This window comes from Zootoca vivipara, chromosome 12, assembly GCF_963506605.1.
Source record: "Zootoca vivipara chromosome 12, rZooViv1.1, whole genome shotgun sequence".
Lineage (NCBI taxonomy): Eukaryota > Metazoa > Chordata > Lepidosauria > Squamata > Lacertidae > Zootoca > Zootoca vivipara.
In genome coordinates, this window is record NC_083287.1 from 43,268,915 (window position 1) to 43,279,275 (window position 10,361).

Sequence of the window (10,361 nt, forward strand, 5' to 3'; positions counted from 1 at the left end):
CATACAACCAGCCCAGTAGGGTGCCCTGCCTTTCAGCTTAGGAAAGCCCTATTCCCCTCACAGATCTACAATTCCCAGAGTGGTTGAATAGGAACTTGGGGGATTGCAAATCTATGAGAGAAACAGGAGTCGGCTAACAACTTTCAGCACCCTTCACAAACAACAGCTCCCAGAATTTCGGGGGGCGGGGGGAGCCATGACTGTTTAAAATGGCATCATAGTGTTTTAAATGTATGGTCTGAAAATGTGGGCAAAGTCTGTATCCAGCCAACCACACAGCAGATCAGGCATTAATTCTTTGTTCTCCTGCATCTAGGGGGATTCTTAGCATGGAGGACTTTATCTTGTGAGCTACATTTTTTAAATGACAGTTGTGCTAGTCAAAGAACAACACCTTAAGAATAAGCAGACACCTCTTCATAAAAGAGGAGCCTACATATGTGGGGGGGGGGGGGGGGAGACAAACATTCCGTCACTTTTCTTTCATCCGTCTGTGGGAAAGCAGAAGAAAGAGTGCAGAGCAAGTCGTCATCGAAGGAAGATGATTCAGAGGCCTCAGAAAGCAGCTCTTCAATTGTATTGTGAGTGGGGGGAAAGTCTCTGGGAAATGTTTTTCTTTGGAAGACCAGGAAATGCCTGGAAAAACTGCGCAATGGGGTGCTTTAAGGTGAAAAGTTCCCTTCAGTCACCATCCACACTGTAGAGACAATGATGACTCTTAAGCCCAGAGAACAGTAAGATGGAAGAAGAGTTTCCATTGAATCTTTATGGATTCTGAAGTTTTGGGCTGCGCCTTCTCTCTCCCCCACCCCAACCAAAGAATAAGATTCTGCCTTCCTAAAAACCAGCAACAATCTCATGCAGCTGCTCATTAGTTAGCACAGACACCAAAAGAGGGGGAGCAGAGACTATTGTATGTGTTAGATTAGTGTTTTGCCACCGTTCCGCTATTTGTTTTCCAGATGGTGAGTTGTTTTCCATCCTGCATTTTACATACACAGGGCTACATTTCTTCCTTTCACAATCCTGGTGGCTTTAGCAGAATGACATCAGGAATGAATTTGGCCCGTTCTGCTTCATCATTCCACCCCCTACCCCCCCCCTGCATCTCCGCAGATGGTTTTCCCTGTGATTATTTGACTGACACCGATTATTGCTTTGTAATATTGTAATTCACAATGAAACATTTTACCCATTTCTGCCCACCTAGCCTATGCTTCAGGAGCCTGTATGAATAATGCAATGGTGTGTGTGTGTGTGTGTGTGTGTGTTCACATCTATATTGTATAAAGCCACAGATATATTTATTGCCTGGTTCAGGAATGCAGAAGGATAATGCCTTGTTTTAGAGCAGGCATCCCCAAACTTCAGCCCTCCAGATGTTTTGGACTACAATTCCCATCATCCCTGACCACTGGTCCTGTTAGCTAGGGATCATGGGAGTTGTAGGCCAAAATATCTGGAGGGCCGCAGTTTGGGGGTGCCTGTTTTAGAGCTTGGATAGCCAACTCGGTGCTCTCCAGATGTTGTTGGAGTCCAACTCCCACCCACCCCAGCTAGCATAGTTTATGGGCAGAGATGAAGGGGACTGTAATACAGCAATATTTGGAAGATGTCTGGCCTAGAGTAATTTTGTTGTACCCACAAGGAGACAATGACAATAAAGATTATCTTATCTTAAATGGCCACCTTTCCCAGCTGCTCATTAAGCAGAGGCTTGACAGCCATATGTCAAGAATGCTTTGATGGTGTTTCCTGCTTGGCAGGGGGTTGGACTGGATGGCCCTTGTGGTCTCTTCCAACTCTAGGATTCTATGATTCTAGATGACCCTCTGGGTCCCTTCCAACTCTACAATGACCACCACTGACACGGGCTGCAAAGGTTTGGTGTCTCAGTTGGTTTCAAAAGATTAAGCAAATAAATCTGTGCTTATATGGACATGATCTCTACATTTCTGGGCATTGGAATATATCCATTTCTGAGAGATGGCTTGTGCTGCTTGATCTCACTGGGGTTGCCTCTGTGTAAGGCTCTTGGTCCAAAACATTGGTGGGTCTGATATAATGACAGGGGTTCGGATATGTCGAGCTTCACAGTGGGCATGCTCAGAAACCCAGCCTGTTTATTAACCCAGCCAGCAACCATTCTAAGACGGTGACATCACCATACTCTTTATAGCCACATTTGCACAGATAATTTGAGATGTGTCATTTCATCCAGCGATTGTGAAATATCCTAATGGGTTTACCACATTCTGTTGCTGTGGCCAGGGATTCCCGCACTCCCTGTGACCAGGGAATCCCTTTTGCTGAACAAGCATTACTGGCATAAAGGAATAAAATGTGTGATTCCTTCCCCTTCATTGCTCGTTTCATTTACTACGGCTTGTTTTGTCATTTGACAGCTTTTGCCGACAGTCTGAAAGTTGTGAATTGGTGAATTAGCGGTGCGTGATATGGAGAAATGAGACAAAGGGCTAATGTTAAAAACACATTTTTTAAGTCTTGTTGATTTTGCTTTGAGTGAGTCAAGTGTGGGTCAAGTATGTACTTAACGATCCAGCCAAAATTGAAGTACTTTTTAAATCCTATTGACTTCGATGGGAGCAATATATGCTCATGCTTAGCTCTCCCGTTGAAATCAATTGGGCTTCAAATGTGTGTGGTTTCAGCTGGCTCATGTGCCCAAGCTGATTTACAGCACATTGATGTGCCGCTTGCCAAATGTCAAGCTATTAAAATAAAACAACTGGGAAAAACTGGGGAGGGGAGAATCAAATGACAACACATTGAACTTTGTGGGGGCCATTCATTCAGATCTGGGCATTTAGAAACAGACATACACAGCAAGTTGATAGATGGCTGGAATGCATTCACACCCTTTGTAGCATTATTCTCTCTCTCTCATTCTCTCTCTCTCTCTCTCTCTCTCTCTCTCTCTCTCTCACACACACACACACACACACACACACATTGAAGGTAAAAGTGCTCTCATTCAGCTGCCAAAATTGGAGGAAAAGATTCGAGAATGGTTGGGATGACAAAGAAATAAGCAAAATGTTTTGGGGCACACTTTGTCATTTGTTTTATAGAGTGTGCTCCTAATCTAATAAATTTGAGCTAAGCTGGAGTTGGGGAAAGTGTTCCAACTTACCGTAAAACAAAACATAATGGTAAGGCGAGAGCAGCTCTCAAAGCCATTTTGCTTGTTTCCTACACCTTCGAAAATGGCTGAAATGGTCCTTTTCACTTCATCACCCCCAAATAAAGTGGTGACGTAGGGTATATTTAGAAGCTGTTTTTTGATCACCAAATAGGTATGTGAGCTCAGAAGCCATGATTCACAGGAGCCCATCGTCTTTTCCCATGGAATCTCCCTTCCCGAGCCAGGCTTCTTTGAAGAAGTGATACAGGTTTTTTGGAAGTGATTCATAAAAATGAAGCAATGAAGATTGGAGATGTGAGTAATCTGACATATTTTCCTTTCAAAGTCACTCAGCAGAGATGGGGAGTAGCTATTAAAAATATTCTCAAACATTCTTGCTAGGAATGGGCTAAAATTTCAGATTCTCTGTCCTCATGAAAATTCACCAGCATTTTTGAACGAAATTCTCAAAATCTGCACACATGTGCAAGTTTGCCTGATATACGGATTTTTCCCCCAAAAGAATTTCCCAGTATGTAATGCATTTTTTTATGTTTATGTTCAGTAATGTGCGCATTACAAACACAAATGTATGCATTGTTTTAAACACATTACTTACCTGGACATCTGCATTGTAAAATTCAGAGAACTGTGAATATTGACATATGTTAGCATTCCAATTTGCATATTGTTTTGGGAAGAACGAATTAAGTAGATTCACCTTTAAATGCAAATGGTTCTTGCAAAATGTAACGAGAAAGGATCATATGGGAGCCTGTATGTGCCAAGCCTCAGAACACCACATGCTCCAGAGGGCTCAGGAGCTGAATTTTCAGGAAGCATCTGGAGAAATAGTATTATGCTAAGCTGGGAGAATCATTCGGACCACCTGCACTCCACAGCAACTTGAGGATATCTTGTTCCCTGCCAATTTGCTGGGGCGGTGCATCAAGGGGTTTTGCAGATGAGGTCAGCTGTTTGGAAGTCTTGGCACGCTTCCCAGGAGAAAGACTGAACTGTATTTGTTGGTGTTTTTCTGCGGAAGGGGGGAGAATGGAGTAGGGGGAGATACCCTCAAGTTCTAACTTGCAAGAGTGATTAGAACAAGCCAAAGATCAGTTTTATGGCCCCTGCATGAAAGTGTTTACAAGGCCCATTCAGTCCAGTTTATCTTTTTGGCCTGAGACACCATTGATGGGGCTGTCACGACTGGGCCAAGGACAAGCAGACTGAGGTCAACCAGGTGTCCAGCATCCATGAACCATGGGGACAACTAGCAGATAGGACTGAAGAACCAGTCAGAGTAATGGAATAGAGGGTAGGGAAGGAAGCTAGATGTCAAAGGCCAAGAATATGCAAGGATGCCAGGACACACCAGAGCTCAGGAATACCTCAACAAAAGAGAAATAAAATATTTTATACTCCTTCCTGTCCATGTGTAATCTGTGGAGTGTGATAGCTGACCGATCCAGCTTCCCTTGACAGGACTCCCTATAATGAAAAGTGAGGTACGACCAGCCATTCCCAGTTACTATCAGCTTCTGCTTGGACGAAGAGGAGACAATGGATCATAGCAACGCAGAGGAGGTGGTGATCAATTAGTTCCTGCTGCTGCAGGCCTTGTGACTCATGAAACTAAGCACCTCCCGCCAGTCACATAGAATCATAGAATCATCATAGAGTTGGAAGAGACCACAAGGGCCATCCAGTCCAACCCCCTGCCAAGCAGGAAACACCATCAAAGCATTCTTGACATATGCCTGTCAAACCTCTGCTTAAAGACCTCCAAAGAAGGAGACTCCACCACACTCCTTGGTAGCAAATTCCACTGCCAAACAGCTCTTACTGTCAGGAAGTTCTTCCTAATGTTTAGGTGGAATCTTCTTTCTTGTAGTTTGAATCCATTGCTTCGTGTCCGCTTCTCTGGAGCAGCAGAAAACAACCTTTCATCCTCCTCTATATGACATCCTTTTATATATTTGAACATGGCTATCATATCACCCCATAACCTTCTCTTCTCCAGGCTAAACATACCCAGCTCCCTAAGCCGTTCCTCATAAGGCATCATTTCCAGGCCTTTGACCATTTTGGTTGCCCTCCTCTGGACACGTTCCAGCTTGTCAGTATCCTCCTTGAACTGTGGTGCCCAGAACTGGACACAGTATTCCAGGTGAGGTATGACTAGAGTACACTAGAATACAGTGGTACTATTACTTCCCTTGATCTAGATGCTATACTCCTATTGATGCAGCCCAGAACTGCATTGACTTTTTTAGCTGCTGCATCACACTGTTGACTCATGTCAAGTTTGTGGTCTACCAAGGGATATTGTACATTTTGTAGTCCACTAGAACCCTAATACACATCTTATTCCGGCCACCTTCAGAATAAGGTAGTGGTGGCAGGACTTCAAAAACAGGGTGCCAAGCACCTGAAGGCCAGGTGAGCTGTGGTCAACAAGGGGTATGAGTTTTGGAGGCCTGGGATAGTGCATGCCTTTTTGCAGGGCTCTCTGCATGTTTATCGGAACCCCAGGCTTTTCTCTCTCAGATATACAAAAGCCATCCTAAGAGTTTCAGGTTAATTCCAGTCCCAGATTGCTTTCCACATAGCAAGTGTGTAGCAAAATAGGATATGGCCTTCACTGGTGGGATAACCAGGGTTTGGGGAAATAGTGTGAATGTGTGAAGGCACATCAGGTGGAGTACTCGGAACTTCAGAACATCAGTATGGCCCTGGCTGGATCAAGCCTAAAGATCCTTCTAGCTAGCCTGAGATTTTGTTCTCACAGCGGTCAGCTAGATGCCACTGGGAAACCCACAGAGAGGCAATACTGCTAATTGTAAGACAAGAAAGGAACTGTTCGGACACAACTTTATGTGGCTTATGTCTGAAGAGAAGCCAAAGCACTGACTCATCTACCCTGACTTTGTGCCTTTCTGTGGGCTCCCCTGCAGATCTCTTTCCTTTGTTATATATTCAGCTATCAATGTCAGTGATTAAACTGAGGATCTGCATGTGCTCTGTGACTATGCTGTGCCATTCCTTGTCTGCTTGTTGCACCAGGTTTTTCTACATATCAACCATTTTCTTTTATTTCCTTGCATGTGTCCTTTACCTATGAGGTCAAAGAGGGCATTTCTGCAATGATTACCTCCCAGTGGCCATCTAGCACCATTGGCAGGCTTCCATTTATTTTCAATTTAAGCCCCTTCACCAACAATTTAGGAGCACTGTCAGCAAAGCAACACTTAATTGCTTTACTTGTGAGATCTGAATTGTCACCAAGTGCGTGCCTGGCTGCAGACCCCATTATATGTTTCTAATAAGCCCTGCAGCAGCCTCTTAGTCTGTTTCAATATTTGTTCTACTGGCTTCTAGCACCATTTACTGGTCTACAGCAATGTCCATGGGCTATAAAATAATTAACGAAGAGAAGAAGGGGAGAGAGCAGGGCTATAACCTGAAGGATAACCAGAAGCAAGGTGATAACCAGACGTTACAGGGGAGGGGAGGGTGTAGCTTAGTGGTGGAGCATCTGCCTTGTGTGCAGAAGGTCCCAGGTTCAATCCCTGGCATCTCCAGTTAGGGCTGGGCAAAATTCCCTGTCGGAAACACTGGAGACACCTGAGGTGCAAATGCCTAGTCTGTTCAGAAGGAAAAGCTTGCCTTAAAGCAGGGGTGTGGAACCTCAGGGCAGGGGGACCAAATGAAGCAATTCAGGGCTCTCTATCTGATCTTTGTGGCATCTCTGACATTTCTTGAGGCTCTGGTTTTGCCTTCCTTTTCGCACTCAGGCTGTCCCTCAGGTTGTCTACCTCCAACTCCCTGATCTCTGCTCACCCCCGCCACCTCTTTGAGATTCACCTCTCCATGACATTTCCACAGGGCACATGACAATCACTGAGTTATGGCCCCCTCCCTGATATTATTTAGGTGGTGAGCCCAGAAGGAATGGAGGGATGGGTGAATTGAGATTGGTAGTGGAGGAGAAAGAAAGACAGTACAGATCTAAGTGGGAAAGTAGAGTGGGGCATCCCCAGCCCAGAATACCTACATCCTTTGGGTTGGTCTTGGGGCTATTCTCATAAAGCAATCAGTTACAGTGGAACCTCGGTTTATGAACACCTCGGTTTATGAATTTCTGGTTTATGAACGCCGCGGACCCATCTGGAATGGATTAATTCACTTTCCATTACTTTCAATGGGAAAGTTCGCTTCAGTTTATGGACACTTCAGTTTATGAACAGCCTTCCGGAACCAATTTCACCCATGCTTTGGGTTAAGTACGCTTCAGGTTTAGTACTCCGCGGACCCGTCTAGAACTGATTAATCCACTTTCCATTACTTTCAATGGGAAAGTTCGCTTCAGTTTATGAACAGACTTCCGGAACCAATTGTGTTCATAAACCGAGGTACCACTGTATAGCCATCCTTACCACCCACATTTCTGCTTGACATTCTGTTTCTTCTAATGGCGTGTTGTCACTTTACATTTCCTATCCATGTGCCTATATTTTACATTACAGGTTTAGTCTAAAAATATGTTTAATTGCAGCATGCCTGTTGCTGGGGGGGAAAACATAACCAACCAATTCAGGGAGTTAATTTTAATGATGATTGCTATCTTAATGGCTGAATATTTTTAGCTAAATTTGAAATGCAAAAAAGGTTTGTTGGTTTGGTGGGACATAGATGAGGGTGGTGGGAAGAATTTTTTTTAAAAAAAAAAATCTAGTAGGCGCAGATAACGCATTTTATTAAGGTATTTATAGAAGGGGCCAGGCATTGGCAGTACATATTGTGCATAAATCAAGCATGATGAAGGATGGAAATCTTTCAATTTTTTGAAATTTAAGAGCCCATGCAGGCAGCTTTTTTGACACATCTGGCCAAGGAAGGCGAGTGTTTCGCTCTAGATTCTCACGTCCATTTTACAGGAATAAATATTAAGCATCTGTCAGTTTTAAAAGAGGGGGGGAAGACACTCCTCAAACTCATACAGAGCTGTGTGTAATGTGTACACGGCACGGCTCACATCTGCTAAGAGAGGAGAATGGAATTTTCCAGAGAGCGGCATGTTATGAATCACCATGGCTGGCAACTTGTTCCAATAAATAATCTCTCTTTGTGTGAAGGGTACTGTGGCAGTTGCGAAATGCTGGTTCCAGTGGTCTTTGACCCTGCTATCTGTTCCCTGAACTCCATTTTGAGGCGGTTTATTTTCACAGTTGAAATGTTAGATGAAACCATAATATTTACTATTCCACATTTGTTCAATGTCAGTGTAATATATTGCTAAGCAACACCCAGCCATGAAAGAGGAGTGTCGCTTTTCATTCAGCATATGGGCTAAGATGGACAGGCCCTGAATGAGGGCCTGGCTCAATAATCCCTTCTTGAGCAACATATCCATGCCCGAATCAAAACTGTTAATGAAGACATTTGTGTGCAACTTTAAAAAAGGAAAAAAAGAAAAAGTGAATGTGTTGCTTAGGAAAGGAAGTGGATTTGCAAGGTCTGGCATTGACTGAAGCTTTGTGTTTATTTACCCAGATGGCAAGCAGCCACAGGTTATGCCCTGTGGAAGTTTCTGCGTCTGCTCTGGTTCGCCAGAAGCAGCTTTGTCATGCTGGCCACATGACCAGGAAGCTGTACGCCGGCTCCCTCGGCCAATAACACGAGATGAGTGCCACAACCCCAGAGTCGGTCATGACTGGACCTAATGGTCAGGGGTCCCTTTACCCTTTACCTTTACCATGAAGAGCAGGTAAACAGATAGTTTACTTCTGGGACAACCCTACATTCATCCAATCCCAAATCAGCAATGGTGAAATGTTGGGAACAGGTATGCCAACTGGAATAAAATATTGGGAGGGGAGCAGGTAAGCCACGCCTCATTGATCACATGACACAGTGCACATGCACCATGTGAATGGCAATGCCCATCAACTGGGGTGTGTGTCAAATATTTTATTGGTGGGGCCGAAGACCACTAGGAGTTGGCTCCTATGCTTGGGAAAGTCCATTCCATTTGTGGTAGCATGTCTGGTACCAGAATCTGGAGTAGCTCCAGGTGGCCCAGGGTCAGGGATCTGCACAGATAGGGACCTGCAAGGAGCCCCGGGACTCCAGGTTTGAAATATGCATATGGCTCTTATGAGCTCCTTGAGGAAACAAAAAAAGGGGGGGAGCATAAATGCATAACTGTCAAGTGAAAAGGGATTGCTGCGCATATACATTCACTGAAAGGATAGATGATATAGCCGATTCTACAACCCAGATGATTCTTGAAAAATAGGGATGATTAAAATGTTTGATTCCATATTATTAAATCATCTGCCTTCATCAGAATTCTTCTGGAGGCACTCTTGGCTGTGTGTCTGGATTTTAGAGTTTCCCTGTAATTTTTCATGGAAAAAAATATGAGTACGCTTATTCTCACAGTGCTGGTTCATATATCTTCAGGCAGAGGTGTGATTACCAAGGATGCAAGCATGCCTTTCAGCAATGATGAGCAAAGTAACCTCGACTCAAATTGGATGGAAAATGCTAGCAATAGCTTGGTCATGTTTTCATCCAAATATTGTTCAGAGGACTTCTGGGGGGGGGGGGGGAGAATTTCTTTCTTTCTTTCTTTCTTTCTTTCTTTCCAAGGACTATGTTTTTTTTGGGGGGGGGACAGAGGTTAAATAAGAAATATGCATATACAGACACACATTCCCAGCAGTACTTTTGCTCTGGCAATAAAGTGATATATAAGAAAGACAATGCAATGATATAGAAGCTGGCCATAGGGATATCAGTTTCTATGGGAGCTTATTCTTCCATGTGCAAAGTTAGCGTTGTAACCTTCCTTGTGACCCACAGTGAATTATGAAAATAAATATTCCCAAAACAATTTGCACATTTAGGTGCTAGGACTGCAGCCCTAATCTAACAGTCATTTGTCTTTTCAGCAATGCACTGCATGGTATCAATGAATTTAGAAGGCACTCAGTGGAAGGGGGCAGAAAAAAACCCAGGGTTTGCAGGGTTGCATCAAAATCAACAAATAATTCATGTTAGTTGTGACTAACGCGACTAACAAGTAACATTCTTTTGATTGGGGGTCATTATTTTTTTTACTAAATCCTGATAAAGAACTGATGCAGGGGGCATTTTGTATTGGTTCCCAACTTGGACATAGTATATGGTGTGTGTGTGTGTGTGTGTG

The 10,361-nt window shown here is 43.8% G+C and overlaps 1 non-coding gene across 1 annotated transcript; it reads left to right on the forward strand.

The window, feature by feature from the left end:
* The first annotated feature begins 6,656 nt into the window (after window positions 1-6,656).
* On the forward strand, window positions 6,657-6,729 carry TRNAT-UGU (transfer RNA threonine (anticodon UGU)). Its single transcript has one exon. It is a non-coding gene; the product is annotated as a tRNA-Thr (tRNA).
* The last annotated feature ends 3,632 nt before the right edge of the window (window positions 6,730-10,361 follow it).